Source organism: Mobula birostris, unplaced genomic scaffold (assembly GCF_030028105.1).
Source record: "Mobula birostris isolate sMobBir1 unplaced genomic scaffold, sMobBir1.hap1 scaffold_379, whole genome shotgun sequence".
NCBI lineage: Eukaryota > Metazoa > Chordata > Chondrichthyes > Myliobatiformes > Myliobatidae > Mobula > Mobula birostris.
Window position 1 is genome coordinate 401430 of NW_027276868.1, and position 27332 is coordinate 428761.

Genomic DNA, 27332 nt, shown 5'->3' on the forward strand with positions numbered 1-27332 from the left:
TTTTTACTCCTCATGTATATGAAGGATGTAAGTAATAAAGTCAATTCAATTCAAAACTATGGCTAGAATTGCATCCAAAATATAAAAAACTTTTTTAAAAATAAGCATTGGAGCTGTTTTTTGAGGATATAACTAGAGAAAAGAGAAAATCAATGGATGTGTTGCATTTTGATTTTCAGAAGCACCTTGATAAAATCCTACCGGGGGGCTGGTGTACAAGCACAAGGGGTGGGGATAAAATACTGGTGTGAATTGAGAATTGGTCAGGAAACAGTAGGGATTGGGGGTCCCACAATGATCAGAGCTTGGGTCCCAACTTTTCACAATACATATTAATAAGCTGGATGAGGGAACCAAAATTCATAATTCTAAATTAATTGATGGCGAAAAGCAAGGTGAGATCAGTTGTGAGAAGCTGAGTGACCGTGCAGATGACTTCACTGGGGGAACCAGAAAAGGAGGGTTCTACTTGAAGATCGATGGATGAGGAAATACTGATCTGCAAGGGAATTTGGGTGCTGTTGCACACCAGTCACTGAAAGCCAGCACACAGGTGCGGAAAGTGGGTGTTTTGTTGACTTACCTTGCGAGAGGTTTTTGTGTACATTGGCTACAGTTGTACAAGGGCTCAGAGAGACTACACCTGGAGCATTATGCACAGTTCTGGTTTCCTTATCTAACAAAGAGTATACTTGGCACGTATATCCTTGAACATCTTCCTATTCCCCTGAAGCAATGTTCCCTGTAAGGTGTGCATGAGTGTGCACACACACATCTTTTGCTACTGTGCACAAAGGAATTTAAACTGCACACAAGAAGTGTCACACTCTACCTTGTTGGCATGTTAAGTATCGTACACAATCACATTTCCTTTTCCGGTTTCTGATGTGGACAGTGCTGACAACATGGAGTTTGCGACGATTTGTCTGCAGATTTGAGAACTGGCTTACTTAAACTGTTTTTATTGAAGAAATTGTTCAGTACACACGTGTTGTCACTGGGCAAAAAAATACACAGCACAAGATTTTTGTGCACATTGGTCATTACAAATTCGAGGGAATATTGACCTGAAGTCTACTAGCAATCTGTCCACCGTTTCTTGCCACAGAAAGGTCCAGTAAGTCTCAACAGGTCTGAGAATATTTTCCTTAGTTGACCAATTGATTGGAAGAGCTCCGTATCATGGTGGTCAACTGTCACGTACCCCGTGATGGGAATAAAGAACCAGCAGAGATGGAAACACTTTGGAGTCCAGTATTGCTATAGTCTAATAATATTTATTAGTGACTATGCAATACAGTCATATAAATGTAGGTAAATTAAACAGGTTAGCAATGATTATACATTTAAGTAAATATATCAGTAAGTGTGGAAATATATGTATGAAAAACCAAGCTTCTTTAAGTCTAGGGGTAAAAAGATACAGTCTTACGATGATGAGTAAAGTTCAGTTCAGTTCAGTTCGTGGTATTGAGTTGAGTAGTGATGGAGAGAGAGAAAGGGAGAGATTTGAGTCTTCAGGTGAGCTGACGCCATCGATCTTCTCGTTGTCCTTCGAAATCCTTTAAAAGTCACCGACTGTGACTTTAACAAAGGGGACCGGTTTTCTGTGGTGGAGCTATCCCCCAGGCGAGAGTGGACACACAGACAACCCCCCACCAGTCAACCCCTTTTCCTTCTTTCACCGCAAGAACGACTGATCGATCCTCCAAAACCCACTTTTCCTGTGGGCACAACAATGCTCATTCAGTGTCCAGACATGTGTCTGAGGTCTGTATCATCTGACCTCCTATTTTATCTTCCCGTGCTGAGCAGCAACTGTCACTCACATAACTCATCCTTCCTCTGTCTGTGAAAGAAATGCAAGCAGGCGAACTGTCCTTGAGAAGTATCAACACTCTGCCGAAAATCATAACATCGAGTGTCCATTAAATAACACTGCCTTCAGTCACCATAGCAACTTACAAGCTGCTTGATGCCATCTCTCTCTCCAACTCAGTAGAAGTCCAAAAGTTACTTCCAGTGCCTTAAAGTGACAGTCCAAAAGTTAGTCTTCGTCTCTCTCTCTCTCTTTTAAAAAGCACAGTTAATAGGGGTAAACAAGCACAGTTCATAGGGGTAATTCAGGATCCCGTCACACAACCAATTACAATAAATTTTTCTTTTTATGTACTGCTCTTAAACAGCCATCAACATAGAAATAACACCTTCTTCCAGTGTTTGCACTCTTTAGACAAGCTACTCACCTCCATTCTCCAACCTGCACGCCTATCATGGACAAAAAACTCCACTGGCCCCGGCCACATGTTTACCATTCATTCAGCAGAGTTATATCTTGCTATCCTCTAGTGACGTGGTTGTCAGCACCCTCTTCTCACAGAAGAATTTAAAAACCTGTGTCTTTCAAGCCTCACCAATCGTATTCTTTCCACAACACTGATCCATTCTCAAAAGCAAGGCAGAATTCCAGCAAACCACAGCAAGTCGATACATGTTCAGCCTCCTTCAGACATCACGTTTCATTATGCTGACACCAGTAGTTCATCCTTCCCAAATGACTCCTCCTCAGTCCTCCACGAACTGGATCAACGTGTTGATGTCCTGTGAAGGTTTGCATGCTTCCAGGACTCCATCTGGTGATGCTGACTCAGGGCTGTCCATGTAGGAGAGGTTGTGGACAAAATGCCAGATGAAGATTGATCCAACCCTGGCTCCCGAACAGACAGACACGCATCTGCCATACAAAACAACAAATGACTCCTTCTCAGTACATCCTCTGTAAAACCCACAGCATGTGGTACAGATACAGGCCATCCAGCCCAGACTATCTGTGTTGGCATTTACGCTCCACTCAAGCCTTCACCTGACTTTTCTAAATTGGATTAATGCAAATGGACCATTGATTGGCACAGACTGGGTGTGTCATTGATTGGCACAGACTAGATGGGTCATTGATTGGCACTGACTAGGTGTGTCATTGGTTGGCACAGACTAGATGGGTCATTGATTGGTACAGACTAGATGAGTCATTGATTGGCACAGACTAGATGGGTCATTGATTGGCACAGACCAGGTGAGTCATTGATTGGCACAGACCAGGTGAGACATTGATTGGCACAGACTAGATGGGTCATTGATTGGCACAGATGAGGTGAGACATTGATTGGCACAGACTAGGTGGGCCATTGATTGGCACAGACCAGGTGAGCCATTGATTGGCACTGACTAGGTGTGTCATTGATTGGCACAGACTAGATGGGTCATTGATTGGCACTGACTAGGTGTGTCATTGATTGGCACAGACTAGATGGGTCATTGATTGGTACAGACTAGATGAGTCATTGATTGGCACAGACTAGATGGGTCATTGATTGGTACAGACCAGGTGAGTCATTGATTGGCACAGACTAGATGGGTCATTGATTGGCACAGATGAGGTGAGACATTGATTGGCACAGACTAGGTGGGCCATTGATTGGCACAGACCAGGTGTGTCATTGATTGGCACAGACCAGGTGTGTCATTGATTGGCACAGACCAGGTGGTCATTGGTCTTGTTTCTGTGCTGTGTGGTTCTATGACTCTATAAATATATCACTACAACTCCCCCTCATACACCTGTTTTGTCTCTCTCAACTCACATCAGCCGCACCTCACCTGTTGCAACAAATTCCACATTCTTAAAATTCTTTGAGTGAAGGAATTTCTGCTGAATTCATTGTTAGATTTGTTGGTGACTATTTTGTACTGATGGACTTCTCACAAGTGGAACTAACTGTGAGCTCATTCTTAGCAAATCCTTTCATAAAGCTGGGTGGGATAAGCCCAAACTGTTCCCACTGCTTTCTTGTGCCACGCAATGCCTTGTGACTGTACATGGTCCCAGAACACATCGTACACAGTCAAGAAAGCTCACCAGCCCTCTAATTCTGAGGATGCTGAAGACAGCTGAATTTTACACATCCACACTGAGGCCATTCTGCAGACTTGCAGTAGGGAGCATCTGAGAAGCTGCATCCTGCACGGTAAGGAAACCGCTCCGCACTGGCAGTCAGAACCATCCAATGCATCAGCAGTGCCAGCATACCTGCCATCACCAACATATTTGCAGAAAGGTTCTGGAAGAGGGCCCATAACACCAGGAAGGATCCCACCCACCCTGCTAATGGCCTGCTGAGCCTATTCCCATCAGCTATGTAGGGTTCACGCTAGGACCACCAGACTCAAAAATTGTTACTTTCCCCAAGTAGTAACACTGATCAACACCTCCACCCACTATTTTACTATTTCCCATCAGTCACCAGTCAGCCTAGTGTCACTTTATGGACATACAATCAAACTCGGTACAGTATATAAGCTATATTGTGTAGTTATTATTGATAGAGATTTTTAAATTATTATTGAGTTCTTTATCTTTATTGGCATTTTTTGTGCTGCATTGGATCTGGGTAACAATTGTTACATTCTCCTTTAAACTTGTGTACAGGAAATGACATTGAACAACCTTGAATCTTGAATGATAGCAGATTCCTGATCAAAAGTGTGATACAGAATAGTCATAGAGAAGTACAGCACAGAAACAGGCCCTTCAGTCCATCTAGTCCATGCCAAAACCATCTAAACTGCCTACACCCATTGACCTGCACCAGGACCACAGTTCTCCATACGTCTACCATCCACGTACCTATCCAAATTTCTCTTGAAATCGAGCTGACATGCACCACTTGTGCTAACAGCTCTTTCCACTCTCTCATGACCCTCTGAGTGAAGAGGTTTCTCCTCATGTTCCCCTTAAACTTTTCACCTTTCACCTTTAACCCACGACCTCTAGTTGTCGTCCCACCCAACCGCAGTGGAAAGAGTCTGCTTGCATTTACCCAGTCGATACCGCTCATCATTTTGTATACCTCTGTCAAATCTCCTCTCAATCTACCTTCTAAGGAACCCATTCAATCTCCAGGCCCAGGACTGTGAGAGATGGTACAGTTATCTGTGTATTAGATTGAAGGATATTTATATCTGATTATGAGCTCAATGCAGAGAGAAGACTCTGAGCTTCTCAATCCATCTGGCTCAGTATAAGGTTGAGAGATAACATCACTCATTCAGCAATCAGGAGAGAAAGCTATAAAGAGCAGTACTATTTTCTCCATTTGTAGCGATCAGAAGCAAGAAGGGGTAAAGTGTGGGATCCTAAAAGGGTGGTAAAGCGGAGGAATGAGCTGAGAAGTTCAGTAGTGCAGATTATACAACAGTGATCTTTGTTGGATGGCACAGGGATCAAGAATCAATTTTATTCGCCAGATACACTTATATGTATTAGGAATTTTCTGTGGTGTGTGCAAAACTAAAACATACAACAATATTCAACAATTATAAACATTAATAAATAAAAATAAAGTTAGAAATATGGATGTGGAATAACATGTGCACAAATACATAAATGCCAGCATGTATTTACAATGTACAGCATTATAAAAGTGTTTACAGTGCAGTGCAGTTACTGAGGTATTAGACAGAGGGCGGTGGGGGTGGATTGGCGACCTAGAATAGTTGATCAGATTAACTGCCTGGAGGAAGATGACATGAAGTTTTTGTTTTAATAGCCCAGTGATGATGTGATTGAAGGCTGAACTGAAATGGACAAAGAAAATCCTGATGTGCACTGGGGGGGGGTGGGGGGATGAGGTACTGTAGTATGAAGTCTAGACCGATGTTAACTGCCTCATCTACAGACCTGTCGGCTCCGTGGCTGAACTGCAGCAGATCTAGAAAATTTTGAGTTATGGATTTGAGAAATGACATGACCAACCTTTCAAAAGCCTTCATTATGACTAATGTGCGTGCAACTGGCCTGTAGTCACTGAGTCCCGTGGGAACTGGGGCAATAACGGATTTCTTGAAAAATGCCGGAACAATGCATAGCCTAAGGGACTGGTTGAAAATATCTGTGAAGACTGCAGACAACTGGTTAGTTCAGTGTTTAAGGATGGCAGGTAACACAGAGTCAGGGCCAGCAACCGTCTTGATATTTAGCTTCCTGAACTGCTTTCTCATTTCTTCTTCCTTGACAAGGGTGCGGCCAACAAGTCTTGAAATCAAACTGTAGTTAAGAAATATTTAATATATTTATCTGCCATGCTGACAGTTAGTAAAAGATAATTTGAATTAAGTTGCTGCCATTCATAGAGTAACAACAATGGGAATGTGAGCTGAATGAGTTAAGTAGTTTGTGTGTTAGTCCCCTACAGTGTAACGTAATATTTTATAGACTCAAACCGCCCTTACACCAAATCAACAAGGAAAAAAAGAATACAGGATACTTGAGTGAACAATACATAAGGGCAGCTGGGAAATATTCATATCAATATACTACATGTCCAGAACTAGCTATTTGCCTTTATATCATGTTTAAATTAGGAACTAGCAATTTCCAGGGACTCTATATTCTTAGGTCCTGCTTACTTGAGGGAGGCAGTGGTGAGAAGAAGGCAGGTTCCCAGTAACACTAAACAACAATGCTTTTTGAAATAGGAGTCCATTACGTATTTACTTCTCCAGCTGAACCAAGTAGCTACCCAGCTTCACAGAGCAACACACACAGAATGCTGGAGGAACCCAGCAGGCCAGGCGGCATCTACAGAAATGATTAAACAATCGACATTTTGTCCCGAGACCCTTCATCAGGACTGGACAAAGGGGAAGATGCCAGAATAAGGTGGTGGAGGAAGGGGTAGGATTACAAGGTAGAAGGTGATAGGTGAAGACAGGGGAGTGGGGGAGGAGGATGAAGTAAGTCGCTGGAAGGTGACAGGTGGTAAAGGTAAAGGGCTGGAGAAGCAGGAATCTGATAGGATGGGATCATGAGAGAAAGGGAAGGAAGAGGGGCACTGGGGGAGGTGATGGGAGGGTGAGAAGAAATGCTCCCCAAATCTTTCTGAGCTTTATTGATGTTTGCATTGGTGCTGCTTCACGCATCCATGCTGACTTCATCAATTTCTTCAACTTTGTCTCCAATTTCCACCCTGCCCTTAAATTCACTTGGTCCAAAACAAACTGTCCACTAACATCTTTTAAAAACCTACCAGTTACCACAACTATCTCGACTATACCTCTTCCCACCCTACCTCCTGTAAAAAAGCTTTTCCATTTCTCGGTTCCTTCGTCTCCACCTCATCTGTTCCCAGGATGAGGTTTTCTTTTCCAGGACTACAGAGATGTCTTTCTTCTTCAAACAACAGGGTTTCCCTTCCTCCACTATTGCTGCTGCCTTCACCCACATCTCCTCCATTCCCCAGACACCTTAACAGGGATAGAGTTCATCTTGTCCTCACCTACCATCCCATGAGCCTCCACATTCTCCGCAACTTCCTCCATTTTCAACAGGACCCTACCACCAAATACATCTTTACCCCCTGCCTCCCACTCTCCACTTCCCAAAGGGATCACGTCCTTCATGATTCCCTTCTCCATTCGACCCTCTCAACTAATCTCCTTCCTGGTACTTACCCCTGCAGGTGGCAGAAGTGCTACACCTGCCCATTCACCTCCTCCCTCGCCTCCATTCAGGGCCCCAGACAGACCCTCCATGTGAGACAACACCTCAGCTGCGAATCTGTGGGGCAGTGTATGCAGTGCCCCGCTGCAGCCTCCTCTACACCGGTGGGACCTAATGCAGACTGGGGAACTGCTTTGTTGAGCATCTTCACTCCATCTGCAAACTGCAGGATTTTCCAGAGGCCAAACATTTCAGTTCCAATCCCCATTCCCATTCCGGCACATCTGTCCATGCCCTCCTCTACTGCCATGATGAGGTCACACTCTGGTTGGAGGAACAATGCAGCCTCCAACCTGATGGCATGAACATCGTTTTCTCCAACGTCCAGTAATTCTTCTGCCTCACCTTTCCTTCTTTTTCATTTACCAACTCAGGCCCTCCTCTTACCTCCTCACCTCAACTATCACCACCTCCAGGTGCCCCTCCTCCCTCCCTTTCTCCCACAGTCCACTCTCCTCTCCTATCACATTCCTTCTCCAGCCCTTAACCTTTTCCACCCATCACCTCCCAACTTCTTACTTCATCCCCCCTCCCCACCCACCTGGCTTCACCTATCACCTTCTAGCTTGTTCTCCTTCCCCTCCCCTCCTCCCACCTTCACATTCTGGCTTTTTTCATCTTCCTTTTCTGTCCCGGTGAAGACTCTTGGCCTGAAACATCGATTGTTTAGTCCTTTCCACAGACGCTGCCTGACCTGATGAGTTCCTCATTTTTCTGTGCGGTGCTCTGGATTTACTGAACCTCTTGTGTTCCTTTAAACACAACCTTTTTTAAGGGGCTGTTGGAATGCAATGTGACTGACTCAGGAACAGCAATGGGGTCAGGTACAAAGACCACTCAAAGGGCAGACATAAGAATTCACAATTCAAGACCCAGGATAGTTCGTTGTCATTCTTCATTACACAAGTATAAAGAACAACATGACCGTTACTTCAGATCCCATGGTTCAGAGAGCTGATGGGACAGCCATGGATTATGCAGAACATAGATAACGAGCGTATGAGGAGCATTCCGGTTTGGATAATCCATGGAGCATTGAAAATGCTGAAGGAATGTCCGAGTTCAGCCCAGCAGGAAGTTTTAGAGATAGCGGTGGGATCAACCTACGACGTGATAGTATCATCGGCCGGTGAAACAGACCAGGGGAGGGGGAAAAGAAGTTGTGAAGTGGCTGTAGTGAATGTAGCTGCTGTGACATCACAGAGAACCTGCTTTGTGTGCCCGCAGCCGGGGCACGTAGCAAGGAACTGCTGGAATAGACATGGAGGGTAAAGGATGTGATTTCTTACAGCTGCACCTTCTCAGGCCGTGGTTGGAGGCAGTGTCCTGAAAAGAGAGCGAAATGTGAGAATCACTCACCAAAGCAGGCAGAATCCACAGCAGCGCCCTCTCTTCCTGATTAGACTGCTGAACAGATTACAGAGTTGATGAGGTCAGACAAACGTCGGACGGCAGTCTCTGTTGCCCATGATGGTCATCCACAGATATATACAAGAGTTTATCAGGGGGCCAGCAATGTGAAATGTGAGTGGACATGAGGTCTTTAGCATCAATAACTGATCTATCCTTGCCCACAACTGAAGAGGTGACTTACATTTCCAGTGCATGAGGTGAAACAGTGAGGGTGGAGAGAAGTCAACCCCTGGTACTTGGGACTGAGGGAGTGTGGCTTCCTGTAGATCTCTGGGTGTGCCCAAACAATGAAGGTACTGTGCTGGGGATTTACACACCCAGAAAGGCAGGTGTGATCATAGACCCAGGAGAAGGATAAATAACATGGGTCAAACAGGAACTGCAATCGCGTGTGGCCCAGAGAGACAGCAGCCTCAAGCAGGGAGGAGAGATGGGGTGATGTGCGGGAATCAACTCCCAAGGGTTGGGACCAAGCAGAGTCAGGAGCTGTTGGAAATAGTGCAGCTGCCCAAGGAGGAAGCAGTGATTAATGTAAAGGCTCACCAGAAAGGGGACAGTAAGGAGCAGAAAGGGAACGAGTGGGCAGACGTCAGTGTGAGGAGGGCAGCGGAAGATCAGCAGCAACAGAAATTACAAGTGTTCTGGAAGGAACTACAAATGCCAAGTTAGTAAGATTACATGGAGGCATGAAGGACCACTGCAACCAGAGTAACACACTGAGAGATCGGGCAAAGCAACAGCGACATATTGTGGATCAGAGAGAGCCAGAGGGAGAAGAGATAGTCCTCCCACAGGCAGGTGAGCCAGGTCATGGTAAGGGAGCTGGTTGACAGAAGAGGTTTCACTCCCAGGTGGTTAGAACCATAGATGGTGCTCCGGACGAATGGCTCCTGTGTTGTGTACAGTCCCAGCAGGGCGGCCAGTGGAATCACTGGAGTCAGGCTAAATTGCATGACCCACCTTACCTTCTCGCTGCCCTCGCAGACAGAGTACGAGATCGGGTGTACCCAGTAACAGGGTCATTGCAGAGAACCCAAGTGATGGAAGCAGACCCACAGCAAATGCGAGGGCAGAGGACATGGAGAGAGTGTGGCAGCTAGACGTGAACAGCTTGTTAAAGTTCAACGGTAACTGTACTCTGTAATGAAGGCTGGTTGCTGAAGGTAGATGATTAGTCGCATTGCTCAGAATAGAAAAATATTGGGGAGATTAGATGGGAAGGGATCTGAGTTACAACAGAGACATCAGATTCCACAACTTTGACAGCGTGGCGGACCGAGAAAGAGAAGAAATCACACACGGCTTCTGAAGGCAGTCATCCCCAGCCTGAATGGGGAGTGAATATAAATAAGCTGGGTCCTCTCAGAGGCTGGGCCAGTGATCAAATGGACAGTCCGGGAGGGTGTGCCACCTGGGTGAGGTCCCTGCAGTCATTCAAACAGAGACCACCCCAACCCCTCCTGTACAGCAACGAGAGGGTTTGAGAGACTCATCATCAAGATTCTGGCAATCTGTTGTCACGGCAGGTAGTGTGAACCGTTGCCTGTGAACCAGATACATTTACCTTGCAAGTACTCCTGCCCAGAGAGTAACCACTAATGGTCACTGCTGAGTTTTAGCTACCAGAGAATGAAGGGGTGAAGATAAAGAATGTGATTTAACTGCAATCGGCCAGCAAGGGAGAAGGCAACAGGCATACAAATGGTGAAGCTGCATTTTAAAGACTGTTGGTCAAACTTCTGGAACAATGTCTGCTTAGAGTTGTGTAGGTAGCCATTGGGGGATGATCATGTGGATACAGATGCATATAGGGATATGATAGACAATTGGGGAAAGGGTTTCAAACTACAGGGCAATTTTCCTGCCCTATTTGATTAGATCCTCCTTAAAGTTTGGCCTTTCCTGGAACAAATTTATTTTAGACCAGGAGGTCCAAGAGGAGGGACTGTTATAGTGTATAGCAAATACTAATTTTAACAGCAGCTGATCTTCAAACCTGAACATGAGAGTAGATTGAATCGATAACACAACTCTGAACTGTGGCCTCCTATTTGACCACAGAAGTCTGCATGTGGATGAATGCAGCCCAGAGTTGATAGAAATTAACATTCAGTTTGAGTGTCTGGACTGCGGGTGCGAAGAAGGTGGTGTTTGAAAACTATATGTAATTCAAAAGAAGCATTGTAGATACTATAGAATTGTCCTGCTGTAATGTTTGATCTTTAGCATATAAAAATGTCATGTAATATTGTATTGAGCAGGCATCTTCTTCCAGGAAGGTCTCAATAGGATGCCCACTGCTCATTTTTGCCGAATAAACACCTTTATATCCATTAGCTTCAGTGTCTCGCTGGTGACTTTGTTCTTGTCACGACAGGGCATATGAAAACCCAGTAGAAGAGTGACTGTGTCAGTGTAGGTATGAGGTGTGGAGTGCAAGCATAAAGTGGCAGTGAATGGGGGATGAAGGGTGCTGAGGGGCTGCAGAGAGTAGAGGGTGATGTGGATATAGTAGTGAGGAGTGGTGGGATGGGTTAATGCAGCAGAGGTAAAATTGGGGGTATTGCATTTTGATCATTCAAATTTCAGTTGCATCAGACTGAAGCATCTAAATATTATTGTCCTACATTTATTTTGTAAAAGTTTAAAGTTCTTATAGCCTTTCAATCTTTTTTCTGATTCTCAAGCGTTCAAAGCCTTAAAAACCAAAGTGTCTTGGAGGGTGGGTGGTTTAACCAGCTGTCAAAGCATTTTGAGGGTAGGATAAGGTGTTTTCAACAAGAAACCATGTGGGGTGTAAGACCTTCCTTATTAAGAACCAGTTTCAAGACCATGTGTCCACAGCGGGAAGCTCAGGAAGAGGATCAGGAAGTGCAGAGAGCTCAGCACTTTCCCTGCCGTGACAACAGATTGCCAGAATCTTGATGTCAAGTCTCTCAGACCCTCTCATTGGTGTACAGGAGGGATTGGGGTGGTCTCTGTTTGAATGACTGTAAGGACCTCACCCTGGTGGCACACCCTCCCAGACTGTCCATTTGATCACTGGCCCAATAAATGCCCACTGGCAAATATAACTGGTGGACCATATACAAGGCGATTCATCAAACCTGCAACAACAGTAGATTGCTATTGCTGCCTGTTCCTCCAGCATTTTGAATGTGTTGCTTTGGATTTCCAGCATCTACAAACTTTGTGTTTTTATCTTACCACTAAACAGCTTTACCTCTGCCACTCCCTCCACTTTCCACAGGGATCATTCCCTCTGTGATTCCCTTGTCCATTCATCCGTCCCTATGAATCTCCCTCCTGCCATTTATCCCCGCAAGTAGCCTAAGTACCTCACCTGCCCGTTCACCTCCTCCCTCATATTCATTCAAGGCCCCAAGCAGTCCTTCCAGGTGAGGCAACACTTCACCTGCGAATCTGCTGGGGTCGTCCATCCTGCCCAGTGATCCCGCTGCGGCTTCCTCTACATTGGTGAGACTCATCGTAAATCGGGGGACCGCTTCGTCAAGCACCTCCACTCCAGCCACCAAAAGCAGAACTTCCTGGTGGCCAGACACCTTAATTCCCATTTTGACATGTCGTGCCAAGATGAGGCCACCCTCAGAGTGGAGGAACAACACCTTGTATTCCATTTGGGTAGCCTCCAATGGCATGAATATTAATTTCTCCCTCTCCCTCTCCTCTCCTTCTATTCCCCACTCTGGCCTCTCACCTGCCCCTGGGTCCTCTCCTCCTTCCCTTTCTCTTATGGGCCACTCTCCTCTCCTGTCAGATTCCTTCTTCTCCAGCCCTTTATCTTTCCAACCCACTTGGTTTCTCATCACCTTCTAGCTAGCCTCCTTCCCCTCCCCCAACTTTTTATTCTGGTGACTTCCCCCTTCCTTTCCAGTCCTGAAAAGGGTCTTGGCCCAAAACTTTGACTGTTTATTCATTGGCATAGACATTGCCTAGCCTGTTGATTTCCTCCGGCATTGTGAGTGTGTTGCTCGAGATTTTCAGCGTCTACGGTGTATTTTGTGTTTACAATAAAAATAGACCCTTTGGTTCTGCTGTTCTCTGTCAATATTAATGCTCCACAGAGCTACACCAACCTGATTTCATCTAATCCCATCACCGCTTCTTTCAGTTCCTTCCTACTTTGTGACCCCACCTGGGTTTTCCTGAATCCAGAAAGCCAACCAATCTGTCCTTCGACTTCCTGCAGCAAATCCTAATCTCGGAAGAGGTTGATGATAGGTGATATCTTGCACTACCAGTTCACAAACTGCTTTGAGAGCAATTAAACCACGTAGCCCCAGGCCTACCAGCTGTCAAAAGGAATGTGAATGCCTTGGTATTTTGTGGGAGGGAAGTGACAAGGGTGGGCCTAACCACTGAGTCACACACCAGTTACTGCGATGGTGCTCTGCTTTTGTTTACCGGGAGAGACTGACACTCAGAATTAATTCAGACCATTTCATTGGAACACACTAGCATTAACAATCTGACATTGCAAAACAAATGTGTTAAATATATTAACCCCACTTTATGTTCTCAAATATTGAAAAATAGTTAATACTGTTACAAAGTAAAGCTTCAAAAAGTTAAACATTAGAAATTAAAAGAAAGCTAAACATCAAAAACACAAAAATAACATGTTTTAATGGATTTAACTAATACAAAAAGCATGATACAAAGATGAAACATTGTTCTCTGGAGTTTAGAAAAATGGTGAATGAACTTTTAAAACATGCAAACAAGATAGTGAAGGAACCTAACAGGGTAGCTGAAAGAAGCTCCCACTAGTGAGAGTCTCAATCAAGAGGTCACGCTGATGAGAAGAGGTGGCAGCCATTTTAAACCCAGGTGCATCGGAATTTTTCTCACAGATGGTGAGAAGTCTTTGGAATTCTTTGCCCCGGAGGGTTGCAGAGGTAAGCTTATAGGAGGTATTTATTGAGGAAACAGATAAATCTTTGAAAGGTCAGAGAATTGTGGGTAATTAGGAATTTTCACAAAGATCGGCCATGATCATATTGAATGACAGGGCAGGTTTGAGGGGACGAGTGGCTGCTCGTGTTTCCTTGTGTTCGTGAGCTCTTTTCCCATCTCCCTTACAGTCTTTCCTTTCCATTTAGAGTTGCATTGCCAATACCCCCAGCTTCAGCATAACTGTTAGAGAAAGACAGGATGCTGGCACTCCATGGACGCTGGCACTCCACGGGTGCCCCTTGAGGAGTCCAACTCTGATATTACAGCAATCTCTCAGGAAGTTTGGACCTCACTGTGCAACCTCAGGAGTGATGTCGATCGTCATCTGGCCTTCCCATAAAAAACTACTGCATTTGCTGTCTGATTCGGGCAGGTTGCCAGCTCCCCAACATACTCTGTGTGAAGACAGCAGGATATAAAATACTTCTGAGGGGTAGTGTAAAATGAGCAACAGCAAACCGGCATTGCGTTTTGCCTTCCACCCCCAATTTTCTTCCACAGCCACGCTGTTGCCAAAAGATAAATTTGCGCCGATGTCTCGGCCGCTGAATCTCATAGCCTAGCTTCTGGTAATGGGGAGAAATCATTGGCAAGATCAGACGAGCTGAAATGCTGTTTGAGTTTGGGACTCAAATACGAGAGCACAGGAGTGAAAGCCTTCTGCTCCAAAGCACTTTTAGACGACCCCTTAACTCGTAGCCACGGTGTTTAATGTAACCTGACCCGGCAGTACACTGCAACAGCTGAGCTGTTTATAATACTTCAAAACATGTCCAACATCAAGAGCTGTTTAAACAGACAGTATGATTACTATTCCTGGAAACAATAGGTGCAGACATTGTCCCATCACAGCTGACTGTGTAACCTCGATCTTCCAGCTCAGATGGAATGCTTAATGTCACCAGACAATTTAGACATCACTATTTGAAAGTGTGCTTCAGTGGTGCACATGGACAAAGGTGAGGCCGTCATTGCCGTTTACTTGGATTTTCAAAAGGCCTTTGACAAGGCGCTACACACAAGGCAGTTAAGCGAGAGCCCATGGTATTACAGGAAAGATGTCACAGCACAGATAGAAGATTGGTTCACTGGCAGCAGGCAAATTGTAGGAATTAAAAGGGGCCTTTTCTGGTTGGCTGCTGGTAACTACCGGTGTTCCACGGGGGTTGGTGTTGGGGCCACTCCTTTCGACATTATACGTCAATGATTTGGATGACAGAATTGACGGCTTTGTGGCCAAGTTTACGTACAGTACAAAGAAAGGTGGAAGGGAAGGTCGTGTTGAGGAAGCCAGGAGTCTGCAGAAGGACTTAGTTGGATTAGGAGAACTAGCAAAGAAGTGGCAGTTGGAATAGTGTTGGAAAGTGTACGGTCATGAACTTCGATAGAAGGAATAAGGGCATCGACTATTTTCTAAACTGGGAAAAATTCAGAAATCAGAGATGCACAGGGATTTGAGAGTCTCCATGCAGGATTCCTAAAGGTTAACTTGCAGGTTGAGTCGGTGGTAAGGAAAGCAAATGCAATGTTAGCATTCGTTTTGAGAAGAATTTACAAAAAGACTAGAATATGAAAGGATGTAATGCTGAGGCTTAATAAGGCATTGGTCAGAAAGCACTTGGCTATTGAGAGAAGTTTTGGGCCCCTTAGCCAAGAAAGGACGTGCTGGCATTAGAGAAGGTTCAGAGGAAGTTCACGAGAATGATCCTGAGAATGAAATTATTGATTATTGTGATACAAGAAGCATTTGATATCTTTAGGCCTGTACTTACTGGAGTGTAGAAGAATCGGGGGGGGGGGGGGGGTGGAGTAGTTCATTGAAACCTATTACATATTGATAGGCCTAGATAGAGTGGATGTGGAGAGGATTTTTCCTATAATGGGGGAGTCTAGGACCAGAGGGCAGAGCCTCAGAATACAAGGGCATTTCTTTAGAACAGAGATGAGAAGGAATTTCATTAGCCAAAGGGTGGTGATTCTATGGAATTCATTACCACAGAAGCTGTGGTGGCCAAGTCATTGAGTATGGTTAAAGCAGAGGTTGATAGGTTCTTGATTAGTAAGGGTGTCAAAGGTTACAGAGAGAAGACAGAAGAATATTGGGGTAAGTTTTTTTTTAAAAAAACGCAGAGAGTGGTGAGTGCGTGGAATGGGCTGCCGGCAACGGTGGTGGAGGCGGATAAAATAGGGTCTTTTAAGAAACTCCTGGATAGGTACATGGAGCTCAGGAAAATAGAGGGCTATGGGTAACCCTAGGTAATTTCTCAGGTAAGGACATGTTCGGCACAGATTTGTGGGCCGAAGGGGCCTGTATTGTGCTGTAGGTTTTCTATGTTTCTAATGGGATTGAGAGGGATAATAAATCACCCATGACTGAGTGGTGGAGTAGACCCAATGGGCCAAATAGCCTAATTCTACTCCCATATCTTATGGTTTTGTATTCTTCTTTGTTTGTCAGTTTAATTCATCCACAAGCAGGTCATTATTTGTAAGGCACAATGTCAGCCACAACAAAGCCTGTAATCAGCCCTAAACAGGGGGCACACACTTACCCTCGTGCAGCTGAGCAGCGGACAGCAGTTGAATCTTTGAGTGGTTTCTTTCATCTCCTGGTACAGGAGTTGTGAGCCTTGCAAAACCCCACCATATCAGATCATTATACAATAACCTAACCTCCTCCTTGTCTGGATCAGACCATAAGACATTGGCCCAATCCTACTCCTTTCAGCCTTCTCCCCATAATCTTTGACACCCTTGCTAATCAAGAACCTATCAACCTCCATTTTGAATATATCTAATGACTTGATATCCACAGCCTTCTATGGCAATGTATTCCACAGATTCATCACCCTCTAAAGAAATTCCCCCTCATCTTTCTTCTAAAGGGTCTGTGCCTTCTGGTCCCAGACTCTCCTACTATAGAAAACATCCTCTCCACATCCACTCTATCCATTTCTTTCAATATGTGATCATTTTCAATTAGATCCCTCCCATTCTTCTAGACTCAAATGCTCCTCATACATTAACCATTTTATTCAGGGTATCATTCTCGTGAACCTCCTGTATATCCTCTCCAATGCCAGCACGTCCTTTATTAGACGAGAGCCCAGAACTGCTCACAATACTCCAAATGTGGTCTGGCCATTGTCTTATAAAGCCTCAGAATTATCATGTGCCTCAAGATTTCATCCTTAATAATAGACTCCAACATCTTCCCAGCCAGGCAAACATGGCCAGTAATTTCCTTTCTTCCGGCAGTGGAGTGACCTTTGCAATTTCCCAGTTCTCCAGACCCATTCCAGAATAATGCTTGAAAGATCAGTGCTGATGCCTCCACAATCTCTTCAGCACCTCTTTCAGAATCCTGAGTTGTAGCCCATCTGGTCCAAGTGACTTCTCTACCTTTAGGCCTTTCAGCTTCCCCAGCACCTTCTCCTTAGTGATAGCAACTACACCCACTTCTACCTCCTGGTGCTCTCAAATTTATTGCATACTGCAGCTGCCTTCCACAGCGAAATACTTATTCAGTTCATTCCTTTGTCTCCCATTACTACCACTCCAGCATCATTTTCCAGAGGTCCAATAGCCACTCTCTTACTCTTTATATAGCAGAAGAACCTTTTGGTGTCCTCTTTGATATTATTGGCTAGCTTACTTCTATATTTCATCTTTTCTCTCCTTACTGCTTTTTAGTTGCCTTCTGTTGGTTTTTGAAAGCTTCCCAATCCACTAACTTCCCAGTAATTTTTGCTCTATTATATACCCTCTCTTTTGCTTTTAAGTTGGCTTTGACTTTGCTTGTCAGTCACAGTTGCCTTATCCACCCCTTAAAATACATCTTTTTCTTTCAAATACATCTATCTTGCACTTTCCAAGTTGCCCCCAGAATCTTCAGCCATTACTGTTCTACTGTCGCCTTCCAATCAGCTTTGGCCAGCTCCCCTCTCATGCCTCTGTAATTCCCTTTACTCCACTGTAAGACTGATACATAGAGAAAAAAACAACAGCACAATGCAGGCCCTTCGGCCCACAAAGACATCTGACATCTGACTTCAGCTTCTATCTCTCAAACTGCAGGGTGAATTCTATCATATTATGATAAGGGTACTTTTACCTTAAGTTCCCTAATCCAATCAGGTTGATTACACAACACCCAATCCAGAATTGCCTTTATCCCTAGTGGCTCAACCACGTGCTGCTATTAAAAGCCATCTCACAGGCATTTCACAAATCCTGTCTCATGGAATCCAGCACCAACCTGATTTTCCCAATTTGCCTGCATATTGAAATCGCCATGACTATCATAACATTGCCCTTTTGACATGCCTTTTCAATCTTACATTGTAATTTGTACCCTACACCTAGCTACTGTTCAGAAGCCTGTATTAACCTCCCAATAGGGTCCTTGTACCCTTACAGTTCCTTGACTCTACCAACAAGGATTCTATACCCTCTGATCCTATGTCACCTCTTTCTAAGGAATTGATTTCATTTTTGACCAACAGAGCCACTCTACCTGTTCTGCCTGTCCTTTCAATACAATGTGCATCCTTAGATGTTCAACTCCCAACCATGATCTTCTTTCAGCCGTGACTCAGTGATGCCCACAACATCATGCCTGCTAATCTCTAACTGCGCAACAAGATCATCTACTTACTCCATATATGCGTGATTTCAAATATAACATCTTTACTCCTGTATTCATCACTGTTTTCAACCTTCCTGCATGTCAAACTTCAACTCATCCCACTGACTGCAATTCTGCCCTATCACCTGCCTGTCCTTCCTTACAGTCTCACTCCACTCTGCATCTATTTGTATATCAACTGCCCCATCCTCAGCCCTATCACTCTGGTTCCCATCCCCCTGCCAAATTTGTTTAAACCCTCCCCAACAGCTCTAGCATACCTGTCCGCAAGGATATTGGTCCCTCTTGGGTTCAGGTGTAACCCGTCCCTTTTGTACAGGTCATACCTTCTCTAGAAGAGATCCCAATGATCCAGAAATCTGAAGTCCTGAACCAGTTCCTCAGCCACACATTAGTCTGCCAAATCATCATATTCTTTCCCTCACTGGCACATGGCACAGGCAGCAATCCAGAGATGGCTTTCCTCCTTTTCAGCTTCCTTATATTCTCTCTCCAGGACCTCATCTCTTTTTGTACCCATGTCATTGAGACCTTCTCCTTTAGAAGGCTTTGGACCTGATCAAAGACATCCCTGATGCAGATGTCTTTGGGGCAACAGAGCATCCAGGTGTCTCTTTCACGTCCACAGAATCTCCTGCCTGCCCCTCCAACTATGCCCCTTCTCACTATTGCACTCCTCTTCCCTCCCCCCTCTCCTCTGAGCCACAGAGCCACCCTCAGTGCCAGAGACCTGGTCACAGCAGCTTCCCCGGTAGGTTACTGGAGTGCTTTTCTCATCTTCTGACAGTCATCCAGGTACCTGCCCCCTGCAACTGAGGGGTGACTACCTCCCTGTAGCTCCTGTCCACCACCTCCTCCTCCTTCTCCCATACAAGTCGAAGTTTATTGAGCTGCAGCCCCAGTTCCTTTACACAGTCTCTAAGGAGCTGCAGCTCGATCACTTCATGCAGGTATAGTTATCGGGCAGACTGGAGGTCTCCCAGAATTCCCAAATCTCATACAAAGAACATGGCACTGACTCTGGACCCATTCTCGCCACGCTAGCTAACACATAAAGAAAGATTAAAACTTACCTTAACCTTTGCCCCTTCTCACCAAAGCCTGTTGAGCCAAACCCTAACCACTTTAACAATGGGGTTTAGGAAGTGGGACCTGGGAGCCAACAAAATCTGGGTAAAGGAAGGAGGATGCACAAGAAGTTGATCACAAAGGAATGGAGGAGTAAAGAGCATAGGGCTGTAAGACATGGGGCGGGGGTTGAAATTTAGCCATTTGGCCCATTGAGTCTGCTCCACCATTCAATCATGGCTGATTTATTGTTCCTCTCAACCCACATTCTCCTGCTTTCTCCCCGTAACCTTTGATGCCCTGGCTAATCAAGAACCCACTGACCTCCACTTTAAATATACCCAATGACTTGGCCTCCACAGCTATGAGTTCCACAGATTCGCTACCCTCTGCAAAGAAATTTCTGTCTGATAGCAACCTACAAATGTGATTGTATTTACCTTGGGAAAACTGCAGCCCAGTAGATGAGTGTTTTTGCTCATCACACCTTTCCTGTGGAACCATATTTTGGTTTGATCTTTGACAACCACACTAGATTGCTTTAATCGCAAATTCTTTTCCTCTCTGTCTCTTTCCAAATTCACTAGGAATCAGTTTCTTCAGATCTAATACCAAGAACCAGCAGTTACAAAAGAGGAAACTTACCAAATCTTTCTGCTCGACTAGATCTTCGCCTTGCACCAGCAGAAGCTGCCTTCCTGAGAATTAATTCTCAGCCTGAAAATTAAATTTCTGGATTTCCAACCAGGCATTGTTGAGGTTACAATACAGGCCAAACCTTGTGCCCACTGGCTAGCCACCAGGAATCTGTAGGCAGTGCTTAGGAGCAGGAATTTTAGCTGCTCGATCCCAGTTGCTATACAGATTAAATCTCCACGTTCTCAAACTGGAGCCTTCTGAGATTAAAAAGATAAACACAGAGTGTGAGAGCTCTGATCGCCAGGCTATGACAAGCACTCCTAAGGAGTCGTACTGCTTTCGCCAGACTTAGCAATGATTTATACATCACTTGGAGATGACATTTAACTTAGTTGAAATAATTGCACATAATGATTGACAACTCACTAAGCTAATTTTACGCAAGTCTTCACTTGTGTAAATTCATTTCCTGCCAGTTCCTGCTCCACCAGCTTCCCTCACCTCATTTACCTTAACATCTCCCCTCTACTTTTGCAGCCTAGATGAAGGGTCTGAACCTAAAATGTTGACTGTCCATTTCCCTTTACAGATGCTACCTGACCCAGTGAGGCCCCCCTGCAGTATTTTGGGTTGTTTTTTGCATCTTTAGTGGTATATTGTATGGATAAGAGGAGAAAGCTGCAAGCGCATATTGTCCTTTTAAAGAAACAGACGCGTTTACAGAAGTGATGAGGAGCATTGACTCAAAAAGGCGGCGTCCGTCATTAAGGACCCCCATCACCCAGGTCATGCCTTGTTCTCATTGCTACCATCAGGAAGGAGACACAGGAGCCTAAAGGCACGCACTCAACGATTCAGGAGCAGCTTCTTCCCCTCTGCCATACAATTTCTGAATGGACATTGAACCCATGAACACCACCCCACTACTTTATTTATTTTTATTTTTGCACTACACCTTTAATCTAACTTAATATCTACTTACTGTAATTGTTTTTTTCTCTATTGTGTATTGCATTGAACTGCTGCTGCAAAGACGATAAATTTCACAACATATGCTAGTGATATTAAACTTAACTCCGAGTAGTGTGAAATCATCCACTTGATCTTCTAAAAGAAAAAGCCAGCTTAAAATATATTTCTAAAGGAAATAAATGAGATGCTGTACGAAAAAGGATGCCCATAATGCTCAAAACCAGAGCACAGATGCAAAGAGTGAAGGTGAAGAATATTGGGATGCTTCATCAAGGAAGCTGGAGTTGAATAATGAGGCAAACAGAACATGGTTCAGACATACACTATAGCACTGCTTTCAGGTTTGACGATCATATTAGCATGAAGCAAGGTAGTATAATTCATCAGGATGATAGCACGATGCAAAGGACTGAAGTATTAAAGAAAATCAAGGGGTTAAGAATAAACTATTGCAGATTGAGATTGTGCATGTTGAGGAAGCACGTATGTGGAAAAACAGTAAGAGAATGCTGAATTAAGTGTTACAGAGAAAGTGAAGTGCCGTGCAGTTTTGAATAGACAAGACAGACTTTAAATACAATAAGATAGCCTCTTGACCTCACGATCTACCTCATTATGGTCTTGAACCTTGCCTACCTGCAATGCACTTTCTTTTAACTGTAACCCTTTCCATATCTGATGCACTATTATAAAGATTTAACCTCTATGCAAAATAGTTTTCAACTGTACAATAATGAAACAATGTACCAACTTATTTCCACTGGCAGAGAAACTATCTTAAATAAGAGCTAGGCTATTCAAGAGTGAAATCAGGAAGTGATTTTTTGACCAAAAGGATGATGGAAGTCCAGATCGTCTCTTCCAAGTCAGGAAATATTCAAAACTGAGAAACAATATCTTCCAGTGACATGATTATTTGAAACCCTGGCAGTCAGAATTGGTGCACTTGTCCTTGAAGCTGATCAAAGTTCAGCCGCACTCCCTGATTTCAGTCATTCTACACACTTGCTTCAAAATGGAATGCAAACAGGAAAAAAGCTGGAAACTCTCAACAGCTCCGACAGCAGAACCTGGTGGGAAGAAAAACTAGTCAAAGACCCTTCAGTAATGGGAAGGAGAGAAAATAAGTTTGTATTAAGCTGAAGAGAAGGACGGAGGAGGGATGAATTGGATAAAGAGAAGATCTCAAATAGGCTGGGGTCAAAGTTGCCATGGAGATAAGAATGTAGATTAAGCTGTCTGCTTGATTGGTCAAGAATGTGATCAAAGGAATACCAAAGCTGCAAAATACAAAGGTATACGAAATGTCCAGTAGGTCAGGTGCTAATGGAGAGATGAAAACTGAGCTAACGTCCCATAGGTCAGGTGCTAATGGTGAGAGGGAAAACTGAGCCAATGTCCAGTTGGTCAGGTGCTAATGGAGAGATGAAAACTGAGCCAATGTCCAGTAGGTCAGGTGCTAATGGAGAGATGAAAACTGAGCCAATGTCCAGTAGGTCAGGTGCTAATGGAGAGATGAAAACTGAGCCAACGTCCCATAGGTCAGGTGCTAATGGAGAGGGGGAAACTGAGCCAATGTCCAGCAGGTCAGGTGCTAATGGAGAGATGAAAACTGAGCCAACATCCCGTAGGTCAAGTGCTAATGGTGAGAGGAACAACGGAGCCAATGTCCAGAAGGTCCAGGTGTGAATGGAGAGAGGGAAACTGAGCCAATGTTAAGGAATGATGCTCCACAGCAGAACTGACCTGTCCCGATACAAATAATGAAAATAAATTGCCAAATTCAATCTCAGGTCTAGAAGGTTTCAGTCTGTCCATATGGAAGATGAGTTGCTGTCCCCCCAGCTTAAATCAGGCCTCATTTGATCACCGCCACAAGCCACAGGTGGATAGGAGTGAGGTAGAGACAGGAAAAGGGAAGCTCATGACCAGTGCTCACTCAACGTGGGTGCTCCACAAAGCAGTGACCCAGTCTGCATTTGGCTTCTCCACTGCAGAGGAGAAGGCATTATGAACAAAAAGATGCTCAAAGTGTGATCACAAAATGATTGTGAGCATAATGAACATGGGACTGGAAGAAATACTTCACCTGGAGAGGCTGTTTGGGTCTCCAGATGGTGGGAAGGAAATAAGTAAAGGTGTAGATGTTGCAATCTTTTGCAGTTGTATGCGGAGGAGCTGTTGGAGATGGGAGAGTGGACGAGGGAGTCACAAGGATGGGCATGGTCCCTTTGAAATAGAACAGAGAAGCCTACAGCACATTACAGGCCCTTCAGCCCACAATGTTGTGTTGACAATGTAACCTAGAAAATGCCTAGAATTACCCTACCACATAGCCCTCTATTTTCCTGAGCTCCATGTACCTATCCAGGAGTCTCATAAAAGACCCTATCGTATCCGCCTCCACCACCATCGCCAGCAGCCCATTCCACACACTCACCACTCTCTGCGTAAAAAAATTACCCCTGACCTAGTCTCCTCTGTACCTACTTCCAAGCACCTTAAAATTGTGTCCCCACGTGTTAGCCATTTCAGCCCTAGGAAAAAGCCCCTGGCTATCCACATGATCAAAGCCTCTCATCATGCTGAATGCTGAAAGGGGACAGGAAGATGTGTCTGGTGGACATTGCAAAAGAGGATCTGCAAAAATGCAGAAGCTGTGAAGTTGAAATCTGAGGTCCAAGGAAACTCTTTACTTGCCCTGCCAAGGAGGGAAGGGGATGAGAGGAGAGGAGTGGTGTAGATATAGTCAAGAGCTCTATGTATATAGGATACCACATTTCAGAAAGAAGGCAGGCACCGATGTGGGAAGTTACATCAATGGCACTGATAGAATGGAGACCTGGATACCAGGATGATTCAAGATAATGATCACAACCTCCGTCATCCATCATCAAGCATTCTAATCAAACTTATCACCTCCCCTTTACAATGCACCATCACTTTCCCCCAGAAATTCAACATCCTGAGCTCAAATATTTTCTTCTCCAACCATTTTCCCAACCCACCCTGCTGGAGGTGTTTTCTTCCTTTGTGTCCACTCATTCCCCATTGCTCACTGTGTTTCTGCTAATCATCTTTCACTTGTGCATCAACAGTACAAGATCAATGCGTCAGCATGTTAGGAGACTTGGGCAACACTTCCCCAAAGTCAGGGGAACGCAGACTTGCAGCACTCAGACCAGGGAGCACTCAGTCTCAGACCGTGCGGAGAAGAGTCCACAGGGTCAAATGCCTACCGCCATTCTAAGTACCAGGCATTTCCATAACACAATTCCTAACTGCTTTTAACAGGCTGCATGGGTTCATGGTAAGCAGAACTACTTTGACAATTGCAGGAATGTTCCACTCCCACATCCTCTTGTTGTGTGGTAGAGGTAGATTGACGAGGAACATACCAAAGTTTTGCAGCTGACTGCAAGGAGATGGGACAAGTACAAGAATGTTAGCATAAATCTAATTCCTCTGGGCGAGCACTGGACTGAAATGTTAAGTCTGTTCCTCTCTCCACAGCTGCTGTGTGGTGGGCATTTCCAGTTTTTATTTCTTGGGTGGAAATCAGCTTTCTTTCTTCAGGTCTGAGATAAGCTAATGTTAGTCGTTCACACATTCTTTCAGTTAAAATTAATTAACTATTAATTATTCAGGAGCCAAGATCTCAGAGACTGCAGTCTTATGTTACTCACATGAGCCACACCTAGGCAGGAGAAGCAAATAAGTATGTGTTTTCCATTCCACTGGTAATTGTTCATTTCACTTTTACATGTCACTAAAACAGAAATCTCCCACTTTTGCATAACAGTGTAAAATCAGCAGGAACTATGTGAGTATAGTTACTAACTTCAATAATAAAATAGACAAAAAGTTAATAATTATGAATACAGTTTGACCTCAATAGTTTATACTTCTTACTGTGTTTGAATAGCTTTATAAACGCAATGTTGACATTAAAAAAATTCCACTTAGATAAAATCAGGCTGAGACTGAAGTTAATAGCCTGGGTTTTATGGGGAATGCCTATATTTGCATGTGTAATTTATAGTACTGTGCCAATAGGTTCAGGTTTTCCACTATTTCAATCTCTGCTACAAGGAGATACCTATGTGGAGAAGAGAAAGATACATGCAGTGCATTTGGAGCTGAGAGGGATTACCGACATAAAGCCAAGAAGCCACATGTATCATAAGATGTTTCTAGTGATCTATCTGAAGGCCATGAGGACTAGAACAAGTGCCACATACGCTGGTGATATTAAACCCAATTCTGATTCGCAGTGGCCGTCCAGTGGTCGAGATTGACCATGGACATTGTATCCTAGCTATTTATGTTGTTTTTGTGCAGTGCTGTCTGTGACGGACAAGTCCAACGTGAGAATGGCTGTCTTTGTTGCAAAGGTCACCTCTATAAGGGGTCTCGGCTCTGCTGGAGATGCAGGGTTCCTTTTGTCTTTTGCCACTTCGGGTATTTTACCTGGCCGGACTGAAGGTGTTGTTTCAGGGTGGTTCTCCACCTGGTGCCGTCGGCAGCAAGCTCCTCCCTGGCCTCAGTGCTGATGTCCTGCGCCTTATTACATGATTGTGATCTTGTGTGTGCTTACCGTGTGTGACTGTTGGTATATACTTTGCGCTTTGACCCCAAAGTAACGCTGTCTCATTAGGTTGTATTCATGAGTATTCAGGTACGGTTAAACAGTTGAACTTGGATTGAATCCTACATGCACCACACAGCCGACACTGCCCGAGCAAGGTGTACACGCTTGGGAGGCTGGCACGAGAGAGAGAGAACCTCAATGTTGGGCACCCTGTCCCTCCAGGAGATGCCCAAGATGCGACGAATGCGCCTTAACTGTAAGGTGTTGAGCCTTCTCTGCTTCTCAGTGTATGTTGTCCAGGTCTCGCAGCTGTTGACACAAGCGTTGTACACTGCCATCTTCTTTTTTGAATGAGAGTTTGGAGCTCACCCAGGCTTGTACAGCGAGGCAGGCAAGAGTTGTTACCACCTTCTCGATATGCTAGTTGATTCCTACATCCGAGGAGAGGTTGTCACTGATGATGGACCCCAGGTATGTGAACTCATGAACAACATCTAGTTCATAGTTATCAATAGTAATGACTGGTGGTGCTTTAATGTCTTGTCCCAATACGTTTACCTTTCTCAGGCTGACAAACCAAATTCCTTGCAGGCCTGGGAAAAATGATCCATCACTTTAAAAACTTTCGTGTACAGGTTTCCTGTTATCGTTGGACACGAAGGGCAACCACCATGTAGCTCAGTGTAGATAAATACAAATTATTGCACTTGTGGAAGAAAGAATGGAGAAAAATAAATTAAGTGGAAGGAATTTTAATTAATTATCTTTCTATTCAAAAGGTTCAAAGGAACATCTATACAAGCCTGATGCATTTTGGAAACAAGTCCTGTGAACTGATCAAGTTAAAATAGAACTTTTTGGCCGCAATGAGCAAAGGTATGTTTGGAGAAAAAAGGGTGCAGAATTTCATGAAAAGTACCCCTCTCCAACTGTTAAGCACGGGGGTGGATCAATCATGCTTTGGGCTTGTGTTGCAGCCAATGGCACAACTCTCTCCACTGGTAGAGGGAAGAATGAATTCAATTAAATACCAGCAAATTCTGGAAATAAACATCGCACGATCTGTAAAAAAGCTGAAGATGAAAAGAAGATGGCTTCTACAACAGGATAATGATCCTAAACACACCTCAAAATCCACAATGGACTACCTCAAGAGGCGTGAGCTGAAGGTTTTGCCATAACTCTCACAGTTCTCTGAACTAAACATCATTGAGAATCTGTGGATAGACCTCAAAAGAGCAGCGCATGCAAGATGGCCCAAGAATCTCACAGAACTCGAAGGCCTTTTGCAAGGAAGAATGGGCAAAAAATCCCCCAAGCAAGAATTGAAAGACTCTTAGCTGGCTACAAAAAGCGTTTACAAGCTATGATACTTACCAAAGTGGGTGTTACTAAGTACTCACCATGCAGGGTGCCCAAACTTTTGCTTCGGGCCCTTTTCCTTTTATGTTATTTTAAAACTGTAA

General features: G+C 44.4%; 1 long non-coding RNA gene across 1 annotated transcript; it reads right to left on the minus strand.

Moving 5' to 3' along the window:
- Positions 1 to 1799: 1799 nt before the first annotated feature.
- On the minus strand, positions 1800 to 27332 carry LOC140193056 (uncharacterized). The gene is made up of 3 exons (XR_011884583.1): positions 27270 to 27332; positions 20310 to 20560; positions 1800 to 2734 (listed from the first exon to the last, which is right to left on the minus strand). It is a non-coding gene; the product is annotated as an uncharacterized lncRNA (long non-coding RNA).